Below are 10,905 nucleotides of genomic sequence, written 5' to 3' on the forward strand. Positions count from 1 at the left end.
TCGTGGTTCTCCATGCCATTGGTATCAGGCCCTCCTCTGCCAAGGGGCCGTGTGGTGGCTGCAGGCGCATCAGTCTCCCCACGTTAAAAGACATCACGCGCAGGCGTTCTCCCGAAAGGGAACACATCCTACTCTACATCATGGATGGAAAAGTCTTGTGACAGTCTTAGTCATTAAGCTCCCGGACTGAGGCAGAGAGAGCTCTCCCTTAATTCCCGGATAGAAAAAGTCCTGTGGCGACCAGGAAGTGGTGACGGGAGCAGGACAGTGTAGTCTGGCAGCTCCTAGCTGCAACCTGGCACATAGGCGGTGGGTGCCAGATTCAGTCGCTAACCTCACGGACCGAGGCAGAAAGAGTTTTTCGGCAGCTGCATCCATGACTGAGCAGCCCTGTTTAGGATCCACTCTGCTCACCCCAGTAGGGGAGGGGGGTTAGAAAAGGTACCCCTAAAAATAGCCTGCCTCAAAAAAACCCGTCTGGACTACCGCATCCAGAGGGATCACCACCACGCGGTCGGAAAAAGAAAGAAAATTTATGCCTATATTTTGGAACCTGGAATGTGAGGACCCTCATGGACAACAAAACAAGTGATCGACCCGAAAGAAGAACTGCCATTATCTCAAGAGAGCTAAGGAGGTTCCAGATTGACATAGCTGCGCTCTCTGAAACCCGACTGGCTGACGACGGGCAGCTGAGGGAGGAGAAAGGCGGGTACACCTTCTTTTGGAAAGGAAGGCCTGCAGAAGAGCCGCGTATCCATGGCGTGGGCTTTGCTATAAAGAACAGCCTCATCCGCCACCTCAATGAGCCCCCTGTTGGCATCAACGAACGGCTAATGACCATGCGCCTGATGCTTGCGGGCAGCCAAATGGCCACTGTGATTAGTGCGTATGCTCCAACACTTGATGCACATGATGAAATAAAGGAGACCTTTTATGCTGACCTTGACACCATTTTATCCGGGGCCCCCAAGGGGGACAAGATTATCCTACTTGGGGATTTCAATGCTAGAGTGGGACGAGACCATCAGCACTGGAGAGGAACGCTTGGAAGAGAAGGAGTTGGGAACATTAACTCAAATGGTACACTCCTACTGACAAAGTGCTCAGAACATAACCTGATCATCACGAACACACTTTTCCGACAAAAAAAACGCATTCAAAACATCATGGATGCACCCTCGAAGTAAAATCAGGCACCTCATTGACTATGTCATTGTCCGTGCCAAAGACCGCTGTGATGTGCTGAACACCAGGGCAATGACCAGTACAGACAATTGTTGGACCGACCACCGTCTTATTCGCTCCATCATGTCTATCCATTTAATGCGGAAGCAAAGGATGCAAAAAAGACAGAGCCGACCAAAGCTCAACATCGAGCAGCTGGGCGATATCACCTACCAACAACACCTCCAGGCGGCTCTTAGTGCGGACCTGCCCAAGCAGTATCCGCATGACGCTGAAGAGCACTGGGACAAGCTGTCTTCTGCCATCATGGACTCCAGTATAAGCATCCTAGGGCAGAAAAAGCGGAAACATCAGGATTGGTACGATGAAAACGATACCGAAATCCAACAGCTTATAGACACCAAGAGGCAAACTTTTATCACCTGGCAGAATAACATCAATTGCAAGGTTAAAAGAGCTGCCCATGCCAAGGCTAAAGCGGCTGTCCAATCGACAGTCAGGAAGCTGAAGAACATCTGGTGGATGAAGAAGGCTCAGGAGATCCAGCAGTTTGCTGACTCTGGGGACACCAGAAGATTCTTTGAAGCCACAAAAGTGGTATACGGCCCCAGCTACCGTTCTCTGACCCCCCTTCGGTCTAAGGATGGGCTCACGCTGCTGAAAGGAAAGGGAGAAATAACAAATAGATGGAAAGAGCATTACAAGGATCTTCTGAACAGGGACACCACTCCAGAGATGGAGGCCCTTGAAAAACTCCCCCAACAGCCCATAATTGAAAGCATGGGAGAACCACCCAGTCTGGAAGAGGTGCGGGATGCAATTAGGAAGATGAAAAACAATAAGGCGGCTGGTTCTGACGGCATCCCAGCAGAAATCCTGAAGAAAGGCGGGCCTGATCTTCTCAGACACATCCATGCCCTGCTGCTCAAAATATGGGAACAAGAGAAAATCCCTGCACAACTTAGAGATGCCCTAGTTGTCTCCATCTTTAAGAAGGGAGACAAGGCAAACTGTGGGAACTACCGGGGCATTTCTCTCCTCTCTACCACAGGGAAAGCCCTAGCTCGGGTTTTGGCCAACAGGCTTACACCCCTTGCAGAAACCATCCTTCCCGAGTCCCAAAGTGGCTTTCGACCAAATAGAGGCACGATGGACATGATCTTCACTGCTCGTCAACTCTAAGAAAAGTGCAGGGAGCAAAATTTACCATTATACATGGCTTTTATAGACCTTACTAAAGCCTTTGACTCTGTGAACCGTCAAGCCCTTTGGCTGGTTCTTGCAAGGTTTGGATGCCCAGAGAGGTACATTCGGGTACTGAGACTGCTGCATGACAATATGTCAGCTACAGTCCTCAGTAGTAGTGGAGATGAAACAGAGCCCTTCAGGGTTGACACGGGAGTGAAACAGGGATGTGTCATTGCCCCAACCCTGTTCTCCATCTTCATTACTGCTATCCTCCATCTTACGGACAAACATCTTCCCCATGGAGTTCGGATTATGTACAGAACCGACGGCCGACTTTTTAACATCAACAGATTTAGGGCCAAAGGTCGAACGAACACCATATCCATTATGGAGCTACAGTATGCAGACGATAACGCCCTTGTAGCCCTCTCAGAAGGGGACCTACAGTGTACACTGGTTGCCTTCACGAGGGCGTACAAACAGCTAGGACTAACAATTAATATAAAAAAAACCCAAATCCTCCATCAATCACCACCAAACAGTACTCCAGTCTCACCCCCAAACATCTCCATTGACAACGCTAGACTGGAAAATGTGGACCACTTCCCATACCTAGGCAGCATCCTATCATCAAAAGCCAACATAGATGATGAAATACAACACCGTCTCAGCTGTGCCAGTGGGGCTTTCTCAAGGCTAAGGAAGAGAGTATTTGAGAACCGTGACCTTCTGGCAAAGACCAAAATCATGGTATATAAAGCTGTCTTGCTGCCCACTCTTCTCTATGGATCGGAGACCTGGACCACATACAGGAGGCACGTAAAAACCCTGGAGACGTACCACCAAAGATGCCTCCGAAAAATCCTCAGAATTAGTTGGAAGGACCGACGCACCAACACCAGCGTCCTGAGTGAGGCTGACATTCCCACTATCACCGCTACTGTTGCTCAACGCCAGCTCAGATGGACTGGTCATGTTGTCCGAATGCCGGATCTCCGCCTCCCAAAACAGATTTTCTACTCTCAGCTTGTTGAGGGAAAGCGTGCCCAGGGTGGCCAAAAGATGAGGTATAAGGACAACATCAAAGCAAATCTAAAGCGGTTTCACATGGACCTTAAGACATGGGAGGACGTGGCTGGGAGCAGGTTGGCATGGAGGAGCGCTGTCCACAAAGGTGCTGCACTTTATAGTAGTGACCTAAATAAAGCTGCTGAGGATGGGCGCAAGCACAGAAAGGACAGATTATTAACCAGACACACCCAACCCCACCCCACCACCACTACCTTTATCTGCCCAAATTGCACAAGACAAATTGGGTCTAGGATTGGGCTCTATGCTCACCTGAGGACCCACAGAAGCCACAACGGAGGACAGTCTTACTCGGACACGAGTGACCGCCGATGATGATGATGATATAATGTATATATACACATGTATATATATATAATGTATATATATACATGTATATATATAATGTATATATACACATGTATATATATAATGTATATATACACAAGTATATATATAATGTATATATACACATGTATATATATAATGTATATATACACATGTATGTATATATAATATATATACATGTATATATAATATATATACACATGTATATAATACACATACACATGTATATAAACAATATATATACACATGTAAATAATATATATATATATAATATATATATACAGACATATCATATATATATAATATATATACACGTGTATATAAAATATATATAATATATATATACATGCATTTTATATGTATATAATACATATATATGTTTATATATACACATGTATATATATAAACATGTATATATAATATATTTACACTACACATATACCTATTATATACACATGTATATATATTATATACACATGTATATATAAAGATTGTATATATACACATCTATATTTATATTATATATATATATACATCTATATATATTATATATATACACATGTATATATATATATATTATATATACACATGTACATATATTATATATACATATGTATACCTATTATATATATATACATATGTATACCTATTATATATATATACATATGTATATATATTATATATATACATATGTATATATATTATATATATACATATGTATATATATTATATATATACATATGTATATATATCAGATATATACACATGTATATAGATTATATATACACATGTATATATAATATATATACACATGTATATATATAAACATGTATATATAATATATATATAAACATGTATATATATAATATATACACATGTATATATATCTTATATATACATGTGTATATATTGTATATATACATGTGTACATCTTATCTATATACACATGTGTATATCTAATATGTATACACATGTATATATAATATATATATATAAACATTTGTATATAATATATATATACCCATGTGTATATATATATAATATATATATACCCATGTGTATATATATAATATATATACACATGTGTATATATATATGATATATATATATACATGTGTATATATATCATATATATACATGAGTATGTATGTAATAAATATACACATGTATATATATCATATATATACACATGTATATATTGATAATATATATATAATATTATACACATGTATATATATAATATATATACACATGTATATTATATATATACACATGTATATATATAATATATATATACAAATTAATATATATTATATATTTTTTTTACATGGGTGCCCCACTTATCAAGGACCAAAGGCCACGAAGGGATAAGGATTATTGCGTGTACAGTAATCAATGAGATATTATGGTAGTAATCATTACTATTGGGGGGTTTTCATAGAGTGTCTTACTTAAAGGGGTTTGTCAGGAATTTGTTTATATTGGACTTAAAAACGTCTACATGTATATATATTATACATATACACATGTATATATATTATATATATACACATGTATGCATATGTATATGTATATATATATTATATATATACACATGTATATATATTATATATATGCACATGTATATATATTATATATGTACACATATATATAGAATATATATATGTACACACATGGATATATTTATAATATAAACATACAGATGGATATATATATATTATATATACAAATGGATATATATATTATATATACACACATGGATATATATCTATAATATATATATACATGTATATATATACACACATTAATATATATTATATACACATGTATATATAATATTAATATACACATGTATATGTATATACAAATGTATATATAATATATATACAGATGTATATATTATATATATATATACATATGTATGTAATATATATATATATGAACGTGCGTATATATAATATATATATACACATGCATATATAATATACACGTGTATATATAATATATATGTAGATGTATTTATATAATAGATATACACATATATATAATATATACACATGTATATATAATATATATATACACATATATATATAAAAAATATATGCACACATGTATATATATAAAATATATACACACATGTATATATAATATATATATATACATGTTTTTATATAATATATATACATGTATATATATAATATATATATACATGTATATATAATATATATACATGTATATAATATATATACACAGCTATGTATATATAATATATATACACATCTATATATATGATATATATACGCATGTGTATATATAATATATATATACGCATGTATATATATAATATATATGTACGCATGTATGTATAATATATATATACGCATGTATTTTTATAATATATATGTACGCATGTATATATAATATATATACGCATGTATATATATAATATATATACACATGTATATATATAATATATATACACATGTATATATATAATATATATACACATGTATATATAATATATATACACATGTATATATAATATATATACAGATGTATATATATATTATATATACACATGTATATATATGATTTATATAGACATGTATATATAATAGATACACATGTACATATATATTATACATACACATGTATATATAATATATATACACATGTATATATAATATATATATACACATGCATATACAATATATATAATATATGTATATATGTAATATATATACACATATATATAATAGATATATATATATGCAGACATATGTATATATAATATATATATACACATGAATATATAATATACATGTACACACATGTATCTATTTTATATATATATACAGATGTGTTTATATAATTCATATATACACATGCATATAGATATAATATTTATATACACACATATAATATATATATTTACATATATAATATATATATTCACATATATATAATATATATACACATTTATATACTATATATAAAGATGTATATGTAATATATATACAAATATATATATAGTATATATATACACATACATATAATATATATACAAATATATGTATATAGTATATATATACACATACATATAATATATATACCTGTATATACATACAATTAATATATATAATATATATATACATATACATACACACATGTATATATCTAATATAGCACACATATATATAATATACATGTATATATAATCTATATAGACATGTATATATACATGTATATAAAATATATGTATATATATACATGTTTATATATAAACATACGTATATATAATATGTATATATACACATGTATATATAATGCATATCTGTATATATATACACACACCTGTATATACATAATATATACACACATGTATATATCTGTATACGTATACACGTGTGTATCAAACCCTCCTAGTAAAAAAAACTGCCCAGTTGAGCATGAAAAATTTATGTTTTGGGCCAATCTTTCGATATTTGCCGTCCGAGACGGCGAGCTTCAAAACGATACCGATCTAGATAAAATCTGTCGCCTTTGTCGAAAGTGTTAGGCATACATACATACATACATACATACATACATACATACATACATACATACATACGTTATTGCTACTTCTTGACAGAAGTTTTCCATCTCTTCTTTAAGAGTTATTCCGTCCGTGTGAACGTAGATGACTATTCAATCCAGCTTTAGTCCTACATGAAAATTCACTAATGTGGCATGAAAACTTTCCTTTTTGTAATGGTGATCGCATGATAATATTGTGAATACTCGAATGCCTAGTCAGGCCACTTTTAGATTTGCAGACCGCAAATATGACAACTTAGCGTTGCCTGGTGTGCTGGAGAAACCTCCTCATAAGACTGTCGTTCCCGTCTTTGATTGTGTGATTTCAAATGGTTAACAAAACCAGCTTTCGACAGAACGTATTTGCCACATACAGTGCACTTCAGCTCCTGTTGTAATTTCTCTGACATTATATTATCGTCCTCCTTTCTTAAAATGCGTTTTAAGACAGCAAGCTCTACACGCTGCTCTTCAAAAATCTTACAACTTTCTCTGGTTTTTCTTCACAGTGATTGATTTTTCGCTTGAGCTTCCCAGTTATGTACATTCATCTCCAATATTTTCAAGTTGTTTTTCAGAGAATCCTTATACCTTTTCCTTGATTTATGTTGTATTCTTCTACCTCCATCTATCTCACCATAAAACAGTTGTTTAGGAAGTCTTTTGTCCTCCATCCTAACCAAGTGTCCAGTCCAGCGCATCTGATTTTGAATGATTTTCATTTCAACACTATTACTATTTGATCGCTCAAGAACCACAGTCTCAGGCGTTAGAGTCCTCCAGTTGATATTAAGTATTCTCCGAATATAACTTTGGTGAAACCTTTCCAATAGCTTGAGATACCTTCTGTATGTTGTCCAGGTCTCTAACCCATATGCAAAATGTAGTGATCATGCGTGCTTCGTAAGCACTTAGCTTTGTTTTTACTAAAATTCCCCGAGCAGACTATACACGTTTCTCCAATTTGCCAAAAGCAGAACTGGCTTTGGCTATTCTGTGATTTATCTCAGCATCAAGCGTGCAGTCCTTACTCAGCGTACTACCCAGATAAACAAAATTTTCCGTGACCTTTAGCTTCTTACCATCAATCAAGATGTTTGGTTCAACATATGACATTCTTATAGGAGGGGGATACATAACATATGTTTTATTGAGGCTGATCGTAAGTCTGAAAGCTTTGCAAGCTTCTGAACTTGTTCATAATCATCTGTATGCCTGTTTCTGAGCGTGAAACAAGGTCTGCATCATCTGCGAGACGTCTACGGTTAAAAAGTTTACGCGATGTGTGAAACCGAATCTTCACCTCAATATCGCAATTGTTAAAAGCACGCACCAGCACCACAGCAAAATATATGGAAAGCAAGTATATCACCTTGAGCAAGTATATCACCTTGTTTCACACCGTTTTTCAACTGAAATTGAATCCATTAAAGTTCACTCGGGTTTTCATATTATGGTGTAACTGCTGAAGCAACTCCACAAAACTAGTAGGACAGCCTAGCTTCCTAAGAATCTTCCAGAGTGCATTACGATTAATGGTATCAAAAGCTTTTGTCCGATCAACAACAACTTGATACAAAGGCACTCGCTGCTCCATACATTTTTCCATTAGCTGTCGCGCAGAGAATAACGTCCATGTGCTGTGGGTTTCTGGGATGATAGAGGGACAAATCCATTTCAGCAATCGAGTTAACAAAATCATCGCTAAAACCTTTCCCACTGCTTCAATCAAGCTAATGCCTCTATAACCACCACACTCAGATTTTGATCCCTTTCCTTTATAAATTGGCATTAATATTGCATCAATCCAATCTTGAGGGATAGAATTATAATGCCAAACAGCGGGGATGGGTGTATGGACTGCGTTGATAATGCTATCACCCCCAAAAAGAAATAACTCAACAGGTATAACGTCAAGTCCGGGTGCCTTTCCCTTATTAATCTCTGTTCATGTGCTTTTGGTCTCATCAATGCTGGGATCAGTCATCATTTCATCAACGACCTCCTTTTGAAGGAGACTATCAATAACTATATCGCTTACTTCAGACGGATTATTAAAATAAAATTTACTGTTGCGTCCATCGCTAAAACGGAAGTGGCGAAGGTTTAAATTAAAGTCAATCGAAAAGAGGGGATGACTTCTGAAAATATCGTCGAAAAAAGCGACGCCTCCTTGTAGGAAACTGCCCAGTTGAGAATAAAGGAATTAATGTTTTTAGCCAATTTTTCGATATTTGTCGCCCGAAGGATCAACCTTAAAAACGATATCGATCTCGTGAAAATCCGTCGCCCCTGTCGAAAGTTTTAGGCATACATACATACATACATACATACATACATACATACATGCATGTAAACAGACGGGTGAAATTTATATAATAGATATAATTTACGAGCGCCGATGCCATGGATAAATAAATAGAAGTAATGATATCAACTAGATGATTGTAGGTCTGATTCCTGGCTTGGGACGGGAACTAGTCTAATCGCATTGAAGACCTGATATATAGCGAAACAATATGTTTTTGAATCACGCACACACACATACACACACACATATATATATATGTATATATATCTATATAATTCCAGAATAATATGCAACGACATATTAATGCTTATGTAAAACAAAAAAATTAAGTCGATAGAAGCCATCCAATGCTAATCTGTTTTTTTAATCTTGAATTTTTCAACTATCAGCGGACATATCTTGTTTCATCTATTTTTATGTCTTCTTTTTCTGTTTTTCTTTCGTAAATCCGCTTATCTCTTTATACTGCATTATGAATAGCCTTTAGTCATGAAAACGACGAGTACGAGAGTGCTAGTGAAACGGAAGTTCATAATTGTTCCCATTTGTAAGTATTATTACAATTTTTAATATTAAAAACGACCGCCATAATATATATATATATATAATATATATTTTCTTGAAAAAGGATTTCGGCCTCAACAGAAAGATGTTCAACAAAATGTTTAACCATAAAATTTACCAAAAACTATTAATATTAAACTATAAAAAGAAAGATACTAGAATTTAAGCAAAAAATATTTTATTTCAACTCAATCAGATGTGCCTTATGCACTAATAAAAATGCAATTGGCATTTTGTTGAACTTTTTAAGATTTTAAATATTTATAAATTTTCTCATTATAAAAAACGATTATTATATTGATTATAATTTTTTGACAGAAGAAATAAAATGAATATAAAACATTAGAAGAACAATGCAAAATTATCCAATTATATCAATAAATATTAGTAAATTGTGTAAATAAATATTGAAAAAAATGATTATTTAGTAAATTGATTTTAATTTATTGTTCATTTAAAAAAATATTCAAATATTTAAAATCACTTAATTGTCAGCACATTTTTTCATTATCAAAAAAGATTATTGGATTATTTTTAATTTGCAAAATAAAAACCGGCAATGAAAAAATCAGCAAAAATTAATAAATTGTTTCATTATAAAAAAAATATTTATATACTACAGATATAATCTATGTTTAATTAATTTTAATCAAGTAAAA

The sequence above is a fragment of the Euprymna scolopes genome, chromosome 23 (assembly GCF_053919585.1).
Source record: "Euprymna scolopes isolate OS-2025 chromosome 23, ASM5391958v1, whole genome shotgun sequence".
Lineage (NCBI taxonomy): Eukaryota > Metazoa > Mollusca > Cephalopoda > Sepiida > Sepiolidae > Euprymna > Euprymna scolopes.